Genomic DNA, 10913 nt, shown 5'->3' on the forward strand with positions numbered 1-10913 from the left:
AAAATCTAACAGAGCAAATGGATGTGGTAAGCTTTTAAAGGCATGTGTGCGCCCCATATTAAAAGCTTCCTTGCGGAGACAAAGCACCTCAGAGAGATAGGTCTACGGAGAACAGTTTCCCAGCCCGTGCTAGCGTCACATAGTCAGGGGTGTGCTTTGTATGGAGATCATTCAAAGATGCCACCTGTGGTCTGAACTGGTGGAGCCCTGCAAGAGCTGTAGCACGTGGCAGTTTTGATTTGTGCATTTTGGCTCTTTTATGCCACCCAAATTACCCCATTCCTCTAAAATGTGCCCTCATTTCCAAAGCTGTGAATGGAAAAGACATAAAGGCATGGGCTTGCCTGTTCGTCCAATGATACAGAGCTAATGAACCAAGGGTCGTCTAGTCCAGCCCCCTGCAATGCAGGAATGAAGTGATTGAGAAATGGGCCGCACACTCTTGTTCACCTCCTGCCTCAGCTATGAGCTCATGGCTGAATTACTTTAGGCAAGCTGCTTTCTCCCAGCCTCAGCTTTAACTCTCCAATCTGCAGAATGGGGATAAAGTTGACTTATTTTAAGACAGGGGTGAATTGCAGCTCCCATCATCCCTGACCAAGCATCGGTCATGCTGGCTTGGAACTGAAATTCAAGAACAGGTGGAAGGTTCCAGGTTTACGTAGGAACTGTTGTACAGATCACTGAGATAATTGATGGGGAATGCTTTGGGCACATAGCAACATTTATATCACAATTTTCCTAAGTATAACTCATAGTTTTGTGCTTTGCATTTCCATGAACAAAACAAAGTTTGAAGGGCAACCTTTTACAGAGTCCATTTCCACAAGAGCACTGATAGGATTTATTATTTTTACTGTTTATTTATTTACTGTTTACTGTTTATTTACTGTTTATTTTAAAAGATACAGGTTGAGGATGGGAGGACAGATCCTCAGTAGTATTAACATCCCCCCCTTGCCAGGTACTTAATAATAATAACAATAAATTTTATTTATATCCCGCCCTCCCCAGCCGAAGCTGGGCTCAGGGTGGCTAACAACAATAAAACAGTACAAAAGTACAGCTTAGAGATATCAACCTTCTGTTTCCTTCATTGGCATCATGCTGAACTATTAAACTGTCTCCTTCTGCATGACCAAACCAGGTCAGATGTATTGGTAGCCATCAAAGGCCATCAGTGCTCAATTCCAATTACCGTATTTTTCGCCCCATAGGACGCACCTAATTTTTTGGGGGGGAAATAAAGAAAAAAAATTTTTCCCCTCCCCAGGCACGGGGCATGCGCGGGGGAAGCCCGAGCTTCCCCCGACCCCAGCCCCCAGAACAGCCTGATATCCGCAAGCCTAGGGAGCTGCACTGGTCTCCCCAGGCTTGCGGAGAGGTGCGCGAAGCCCGGGGCGCTCTTCAGCGCGCACCAGGCTTCGGAATGCAGGCAGCTCTGCGCTACCCTCCGGAGCCCCGTGCGGCTTTGCGCCGGGATCGGGAGGGTGGCGCAGAGCTGCAAGAAGCCCTGGAGCTCAGGCAGCTCCGTGCCACCCTCCGGAGCCCCGCGCGGCTTCACGCCGGGATCCGGAGGGTGGCGCGGAGCTGCACGAAGCCCTGGAGCGCAGACAGCTCCGCGCCACCCTCCGCAGCCCCGCGCGGCTTCGCACCAGGATCGGGAGGGTGACGCAGAGCTGCAGGAAACCCTGGAGCGCGGGCAGCTCCGCGCCACCCTCCACAGCCTCCTACGGAGGGCGCCCCGTGCTCCGCGCTGCCGGCTGCCGCCCGCAAGCCGTGCACGCCCAGGGGGAGTTCCCCGGGGCACGCAAGGCTTGCGGACACCTGCGCGAAGCACGGGTCGTCCTCCGAAGGGTGCCCCGTGCTCCGCCCTGCAGGCTGTCGTCCGCAAGCCGTGCACGCCCGGGGGGAGTTCCCCCAGGGGCGCAAGGCTTGCGGACAGCTGCGTGAAGCGCGGGGCGTCCTCCGAAGGGCACCCCGTGCTCCGCGCTGCAGGCTACCGCCCGCAAGCCTTGCGCACCCGGGGGAGTTCCCCCAGGCGCGCAAGGCTTGCGGACAGCTGCGTGAAGTGCGGGGCGTCTTCCGAAGGGCGCCCCGTGCTCCGCGCTGCAGGCTACCGCCCACAAGCCTTGCGCGCCCGGGGGGAGATCTCCCAGGTGCGCAAGGCTTGCTGACACCCGCGCGAAGCACGGGGGTCCTACGGAGGGCGCCCTGTGCTCCGCGCTGCCGGCTACCGCCCGCAAGCCTTGCGCGCCGGGGGGAGTTCCCCCAGGTGCGCAAGGCTTGCGGACAGCTGCATGAAGCGCGGGGCGTCCTCCGAAGGGCGCCCCATGCTCCGCGCTGCAGGCTGCCGCCCGCAAGCCTTGCGCGCCTGGGGGGAGTTCCCCCGGGCGTGCAAGGCTTGCGGATAGCTTCCTGGAGCCTGGAGAGCGAGAGGTGTCGGTGCGCACCGACACCTCTCGCACTCCAGGCTTCAGCGAAAGCCTGCATTCGCCCCATAAGACGCACACACATTTCCCCTTCATTTTTGGAGGGGGAAAAGTGTGTCTTATAGGGCGAAAAATACGGTAGATATTTTCAGCGAAGATACTGCATGTCACTTCAGGGCTAAAGCACCTCCTGTCTTGATTACTGGTAAACAAATAATATTATTAATCAGGGGAGATATTCAACTGAATAATTGCAAAAACAGAATGACTTCTGCTTGGGCAACAGACCGGTTTCCCCCAGTGGCGTCGCAATGGGGGTACGGGGCGCCCCAGGTGCCATGTCTGGGGGGATGACAAGAAGGCACCCCACTGGAGCTCACCCCGCCATGGCAGCACAAGCAGCCATCGTGTCGCCGCAGCCGCATGTGGCAGATCCTCCGTTCGTGGCTGCAGCCACGACCAGAGGATCCTGGTGCCAGCGGCAAACCGCTATATACAGCGCATGTGCAGTGTCACACAAATGCGCTGTACTTAACGCCACCGCACATGCACTGTACGCAGCGGTTTGCCACCAGCACTGCTCCCGCGCTATATGGACAGCCATGGGATCCCTCCATCGCCACTACAGCCGCATGTAGAGGATCTTCCGTTCGCTGCTGCAACTGTGAGCAGAGTATCCTGGCACCATCCATACAGCGCTGGTTCCCCCTTCTCCTCCTTTGCCCCCCAAAATCTGTTCTAGTTTTTTCTTGACCTTCTGGAGCAGGTTGGGGGATAGCATGGGGTGTCTGGAGAGAAATGGAAGTCCCATAGTGTACAGTAAGTGGAATTAGTTCCGCTTGTGCAATTATTTCATTGAATACCACTCACATTCTTTAACTTCCCCCATTGTTTGATTATAATTCTTCACATTGCAAGCAAGCAGTCATGCTCTTTTCTACATCACACAAAGTTTAACTCTTTTCCAAAGAACTCAGCAAAGTTTTCTATGGTTTCCTTCTCCATGTTCCTTCTGTCCTCCGTTTTTTAAGCAAAGCAAGTTCTCTTCCCGATAACAAAGTCATCCGGTAGAGCACAGCGACTAATCTTTCAAGCTTTATATAACCACCTCCTGTAGCCCTCTGTGTGTTTTTAAAGCAATTGTCTTACATAAATGTGTTTCATCTGGCTCTCAGGCAGCTCAGCCATCAGGCAAAGGAAGGGAAGGAGTTTGAGGGAATAGTCATGTCTCTCTAACATGCTGGGAAGAGAAAGGATAAGAACTGTAATTTTTGTTGGTGGTTATTAGACAAAACGGGACGCGGATGGCGTTGTGGGTAAAAGCCTCAGCGCCTAGGGCTTGCCGATCGGAAGGTCGGCAGTTCGAATCCCCGCGGTGGGGTGCGCTCCCATTGTTCGGTCCCAGCACCTGCCAGCCTAGCAGTTCGAAAGCACTCCCAGGTGCAAGTAGATAAATAGGGACCGCTTACTAGCGGGAAGGTAAACGGCGTTTCCGTGTGCTGCGCTGGCTTGCCAGATGCAGCTTGTCACGCTGGCCACGTGACCCAGAAGTGTCTCCGGACAGCGTTGGCCATCGGCCTCTTGAGTGAGATTGGCGCACAACCCTAGAGTCTGTCAAGACTGGCCCGTACGGGCAGGGGTACCTTTACCTTTATTAGACAAAAAGCTAGGAATTGGTGAATTTGTCATTTTTGGTTTTTCTTGGTTTCTCATTTTTCCACTGTTAAGTTCAGTTCTTGACATTTCCACATCAGTTTGTGATTTACTTTTTTTAAAAAAGAGTCCTAATGCTAACTCATCAGCATTTTGGTATGAATTTCACCTTACACATTTTGCTCTGCAATTTTGCCCAGTGTACACATTTTGCAGAGCAATTTCCCCTAATCTCTAGGTTAGATTTCTGCAGTGCTTTATATGTGTGGCTGCCTCTGGAGATGGTTCGGAAACTTCAGTGTGTGACAGATATAGGCTTCAATCCTATACACACTAACCTGGGAATAAGTCACACCACTGAACTCAGTGGTACTTTCTTCTGATTAGACGTTCCTAGGATCACACTGTTATTGGTGAAGCATACTTATTTTTCTTGAACAGTTTTAAACTGCGATTTCCATTCTGGAGTATGAGATGTGGGAAAGGGAGAGGAACATATCTCCACAATTCCGCTTAATTTACATTTTATTTAAAGTTCAGTGCTCACAAAACCTCGTGTCTTCAGAAAGGTTGAATGTCTAGACTGTAATTATAGCTAGTCTCCCTGGTGCCTGGTACTTCCAGATAGCATCCCTAACTCGTGGGAGATGGTTCTCTTTTATTAAAAACCATACAAGATTCAGGCCATGAAAATGTATTTAAATGCAACTAAAATATGCAGTCCTCCCACCTCCCACTTGGTTTGACATAGGAAGCTGCCTTATTACAAATCATGATTTTGTCCATCAAATTCAGCATCATCTCCAACAGGTACAGGGAACCAGCAGCTCTCTAGATGTTGCTGGACTACAACCCCCATCCATTTCCTCCAAATGACCATTGACTGTGCTGGCTGGGGCTAATGGGGGTTGGAGTCCAATAACATCCGGAGGGACCACTGGCTGTAAGAAGAGCCTGTTGGATCAGGCCAGTGGTCTACAGCAGCCAACCAGATGCAAATGGAAAGCCCACAAGCAGCACCTGAAATTTCAAGAAGCACAAAGAGGCTATCAGTGGCCTCTCCACTGGAGGAAGAGTGCTCTAGTGTTCAACCCTCTACTTGAGGTCTCCCACAGATGTCTGGGTGACCACTGGGTGACCACAGGATGACCACAGGATGCTGTTCTTAACAGGTATTCAGAAGCATGTTGTCTCTCACTGTGGAGGCAGAACATAACCATCAAGTTAAATAGCCACTGATAGTCTTATCTTCCATGAATTTGTTCCACACCCCTGAACTACAATGATCTCCAGGTTTCAGTCAAGGGTTTTCCCCAGCCCATCTTGGAAATGCCAATAATTGGACCGGGGACAGTTTCCACATAAAGGATGTGGCTGAGGTCTATCCCTTCTCCAGTGCCATTGCTGCATGGCATCTGCTTACAGGTTACAGCATGCAGGTTCTAGCTGCCACTCACCTTTCTGTCTAGTGCTATTGTTCTCCATGGACATAAAAAGAGGTCCAAATGTCCATTTTGTCCAACATCCCACTTCCCTCTGCAGTCATGCAGGTGCCCCCAAAGAGACCAGAAGCAAGTCCTGATGACAACAGCCAAGCCTCTGCTAACCCAGCGCCCTGTTCATAAGAGGTGTGCTGCCTGTGAACACCCGATTCCTTATCACGGGCAGTAGCCGTTGAAATACCCATCCTCTGTGAATGTGTCCATTTTGTAAAGTCTCAGCAGCCATCACCATACGTGGTGTGACCACACTTGGAATCCTGTGTACAGTTCTGGTCGCCACACCTCAAAGAGGATGCCGTAGAGCTGGAAAAGTTTCAGGAAATGATCATTGGGCTGGAAGAACTCTCTGGGGCAGGAGGGTTGAAACATTAGAAGCTTTTTAGTTGGAGGGGGGGGGATAAGGGGGAATGGGATAAAAATGTGTAAGGTGGTGTAGAGAAAGCCAACAATGATTTTTCTCTCCCTTTTTTGGTAATACCAACGGTCATGCAAAGAAGCTGAATAGGAGAGATTCAGGGCAGGCAGAAAGGAGCATTTCTCCACATAGCACATAGTGAAGACTGTGCAACTGTGCTATCACAAGGGGTACTGATGGCCATGTTAGAATTCCTGCTCCATGATTGCAGTCATGGGATTATTGTCTTTTACATGACAGTATATGTCTTGACTCCACAGAGTGGGAAGTGATGGAGACAGGATGTTTGTGTTACTGTGTTCCGAGAAGTGGGACTATTGTCCTTTGTTCTTTCTCTCTTTGCTGTCTGATGCTAGAGAGAGAGGGAGCCATATTGCAGTGCTCCGCATGTGTTTATATGTAAATAAAGTAGATTAGCCAAAATGCTGAGTTGCTGAGGTCTGTTACACATGATGCACAAACTCTGTGGATCCCTAAGTGTGCCGGTGTTGGTTGGCATCAGTCGCTGTGATGTTCGGGCTGAAGAAAGCTCTTAAAGCTCCCAAATGATCATCCAGGAGGGAGGGAACATGCCAGCTGGGCATGTGTCTCTGCCAGGGTCCTACTCAAGTGTAGGCTGAACTCCTGACAGGCCACCTCTCTGGATGTCTTTAAAAGGGGTTTAGAGAATCCAGGGAGGAAAAGCCTATCCTTTGGCTGCTAGACAAGATGGCTGTGTTCTACCTCCACAGTTGGAGACAAGGTGTCTCTGAATGCCAGTGGCTGTGGAGCTCAAGTGTGAAGAGCATTTGCTGAAGCTGATGAGAATTGTATCTCAAGTCACCAGGCTGGTGGGAGTTGTAGCTGGAAGGCACCTAGTTGGTAAAGGCTGCATTGCTCCAACTGTGCAGAAAGTAGCAGTGGCCAGCACAAGGGCAAGAAAAGAGACCTACAAAAAGGTAGATCTCTTTCTGAAATCATTGACCCTTAATTCCCAGTAACTCTTTTAGAATTTGTGTGACTGATGCATAAGGGATGGATAGCCCAAGCCTCTTCATGTCTACTCAGAAGTTGGCTCTATTGAGATTAATTGGGTTTACACCCAAGCAAGTATGCACAGGATTGCAGCCTTGCTTCCACCAACTCTGCCGTACCACTCCCCTCCTTTTTTAAACAATTACCTAACTGAAAACCCTAAATGCCGCCAGAAAGCCGATTTGCTTTTTTTTTGCTGAATTATATTCTCAACTAACAAGATCTCTAGGGAACGGAGAGAACAATTTACTTCACTGGTTTTTCAGCGTTTTTCTCTCAGGGGAGGAGAAGCATATTCCTTAGCACAGTACAATAGAGAAATCTAGATTGCGCATACAGATTCTAGGATTTAGATATAGATAAGTGCTTGTAATACTCCTTGTCCAAACCAGGCCTGTAACTTCTGCATAAAAGAGTAGATGAAATATTCAAACATATGAAACAATGTGAAGTGCTGTTAAAGCCATCCTAAACCATGTACATGGCAAATGTGCTGGGCGAGCCCTGCGAAGATGTGCATGAATGCATGTACAGCATATTTCCTGCACACCAGGAGCACATCTACACAACGGTGTGCACTAAAGTGGCAAAGCACATAGGTAACGTCCCCGGTTCAATCCCAGCATCTCCAAGAAAGATTCTAATATGAAATCAAGCTTGCAACCAGTGTAGACCAGGGGTAGCCAACATAGCTGTTGCTGCACTCCAGTTCCCATCATCCTTGGCCATTGTCTATGTTGGCTGGGGTTGATGGGAGTTGTAGTCAAACAACAGCTAGGAAGCCTCATGTTGGTTATCTCAAGAACCCAGTATAGATGACCCTGAACTAGATGGACTAATAGTCTGACTTTGCACAGTGCCAGCTTCCTAGGGATGCCAACTGTTCATTTCAAAAATTCTGGTCCATGAGCAGAACTTTAGGGGGAAACCTGAAGCTGGTTATGGGGTGAATCCTAGTGGACTCCATAGCAGCAGCGTGGATGCCAAAAACTTTCTGATATATGCATAGCTCATAGGAAGAGCTTTGTCTTTGCTCCTGAAGCTGGCACTCAACAATAGAAGAAGAGTTTGGATTTGATATCCCGCTTTATCACTACCCTAAGGAGTCTCAAAGCGGCTAACAATCTCCTTTCCCTTCCTCCCCCACAACAAACACTCTGTGAGGTGAGTGGGGCTGAGAGACTTCAAAGAAGTGTGACTGGCCCAAGGTCACCCAGTAGCTGCATGTGTAGGAGCAGAGACGCGAACCCGGATCCCCAGATTACGAGACTACCGCTCCTAACCACTACACCACACTGGCTCCCATAGGATGTGCTGAGCTTGAGTTCTGCTGTAAAATAGGAAGCGTCACAGGCAAGTGGGTTGGAGAGCAGCCCCCAGCTGCCAGTCTGAGGTAGCCACGTTCTTCTGTCACCACCACTCTTCTCTCACAGCTGTGAGGGTGGGTGGCTGCTGGCTGAGGGAGGTAATACATGTGCTCTGCTGTCTCATCTTGCAGCAGCGAGCGAAATGCTAAGCTGGGGCTAAAATTCAACAACCTTGCTTTTGAGTGCACAAGGGCCCTAGCTTAATAATAATAATAATAATAATAATAATAATAATAATAATAATAATTTATTATTTATACCCCGCCCATCTGGCTGGGCTTCCCCAGCCACTCTGGGCGGCTTCCTAAAAAATATTAAAATACTGTAATACATAAAACATTAAAAGCTTCCCTAAACAGGGCTGCCTTCAGATGTCTTCTAAAAGTCTGGTAGTTGTTGTTCTCTTTGACATCTGGCGGGAGGGCATTCCACAGGGAGGGTGCCACTACCGAGAAGGCCCTCTACCTGGTTCCCTGTAACCTCACTTCTCGCAATGAGGGAACCACCAGAAGGCCCTCAGTGCTAGACCTCAGTGTCTGGGTAGAACGATGGGGGTGGAGACGCTCCTTCAGATATACTGGACCGAGGCCGTTTAGGGCTTTAAAGGTCAGCACCAACACTTTGCATGTAGAAGGTCTCTGGTTCAATCCCTGATTCTGCCTGGTTCAATTTGCCTGGTTCAATCTCCAGGCAGGACTGGAGACCCTTGTCTGATATCCCATAGAACCGCTGCCATAGACAATACTGAACCAAATGGATCAGACTTACTAGGTTTTTCTGTAAATATACTGCTGATTTTGACCAAAAGAAAATCCAACTTCTCTCAAAAATTGTTGGCAACCGAGCTCGACATATGACCTTTCTTCAAAAAATCCAGGCTATTGTGCCAAAGTTAAAAGCAAAGCAGATCACAAACGACAAACAACCCAGCCAGTCTGCTTCCCTTTCTTCGAGTTTGATGAGAACTTTAAGAGAAGTCCCCTTTCCTTGTGACCCACAGGAATGGTCGTTCTCAGAGCTGGGGCTAAGACTAGGCTTCCAATACTAGCTTTTCCCCTCTAGAGCAGTGATGGCCAAACTTGGCCCTCCAGCTGTTTTGGGACTACAACTCCCATCATCCCTAGCTAACAGGAACAGTGGTCAGGGATGATGGGAATTGTAGTCTCAAAACAGCTGGAAGGCCAAGTCTGGCCATCACTGATCTAGAGCAGTGTTTCCCAACCTTGGGCCTCCAGCTGTTTTTGGACTACAACTCCCATCATCCCTAGCTAGCAAGACCAGTGGTCAGGGATGATGGGAATTGTAGTTCAAAAACAGCTGGAGGCCCAAGGTTGGGAAACACTGATCTAGAGGATATATAATGAGAAACAAAAAATGGAGTCCAGACCCAAAGTGTGATAATACACTTTAATATTGACACGGATGGAAGAATTTAGTCTTATTCAGTATGGAGTAATGGTGGTGGGAATTAACAGAAGTAAAATTAAAAAGAAAAAAAATGGTTAAATAAAACAACAACAACAACAACAACAACAACAACAACAACAACAACAACAACAACATTATCTTGGACTTTTCATAGGAAAAAGAAATGAATGATTCTGAGGCACCCTGACTTAAATATTGTCTAACAGAAAGTGGAGAAGATGGATGTTCACATGGACAGAAGGTTTTAAATAACCATATTTTCTTTTTTTCATGTAACTGGTGGATTAAAAACCAGGAGTTCTTTTTTAAAATCTTTTGCTAATGTTCCTTTTTCTGTTGTTTTCTTTATTTTATTCTTCTCTCTTCCTCTTTTTCCTTTCTTTATTTCTATTGTTGCTTCCATTCCCTTTGCTGTTTCTCTCCTTTGTTTTTTATTTATTTCATAGCTGAAGATGCTGCTGAACTCAAACTCCCATCAGTCCCAGGCAGCATGGCCAAGGAGCAGGGATAGTGGGAATTGTAGTTCAAGGGTTTCAGAGGGCATCTCAGTGGCTATCATGGGCTTAAGGCATTAGTTGGTCCCAATTCTTACCTTCCGCTTGAGAATAGTGACGTTTTGGTCCTTGTGGTTCCCTTGCCTGAATGGACCCACTCCTTTTTGCTCTCCTGCGCGTCATGTCCACACACTGCACATACAGTCTGACAACAGAGTGATTGCAGCTTCTTGTGATCCAAGAGGGAGCCTTCATGATTTCCACATAGCCTGCTCTGTTCCAGATCAGTAGACTATGGGCAGACAGAACAGAAAGCTGGCTCTGTGTTTAAAGCTGTCCGCAGAAATTGATAGTTTTGAAGAAATGAAAGTGATGCTTCTCAGCCTAATTTTATTCACATGCCAGGAGTTGTGGGAGGTCCCACTTGGGCTTCTAAATTGGTTTTCAGAAACCTGGTTTGAATTTCAAATATCCCTAATGTGAAAGAGTTCGGTGTTTTTGGTGGATAAATGAATGAGATTAGGACTATAAAGTATAAAGAGTTTGACTTTCTGTGATTCTGTGCAGGCACGGAAAATGAACATTGGTACTCAGCAGAGTATCTAACA

Source organism: Podarcis muralis, chromosome 9 (genome assembly GCF_964188315.1).
Source record: "Podarcis muralis chromosome 9, rPodMur119.hap1.1, whole genome shotgun sequence".
NCBI classification, from domain to species: Eukaryota; Metazoa; Chordata; class Lepidosauria; order Squamata; family Lacertidae; genus Podarcis; species Podarcis muralis.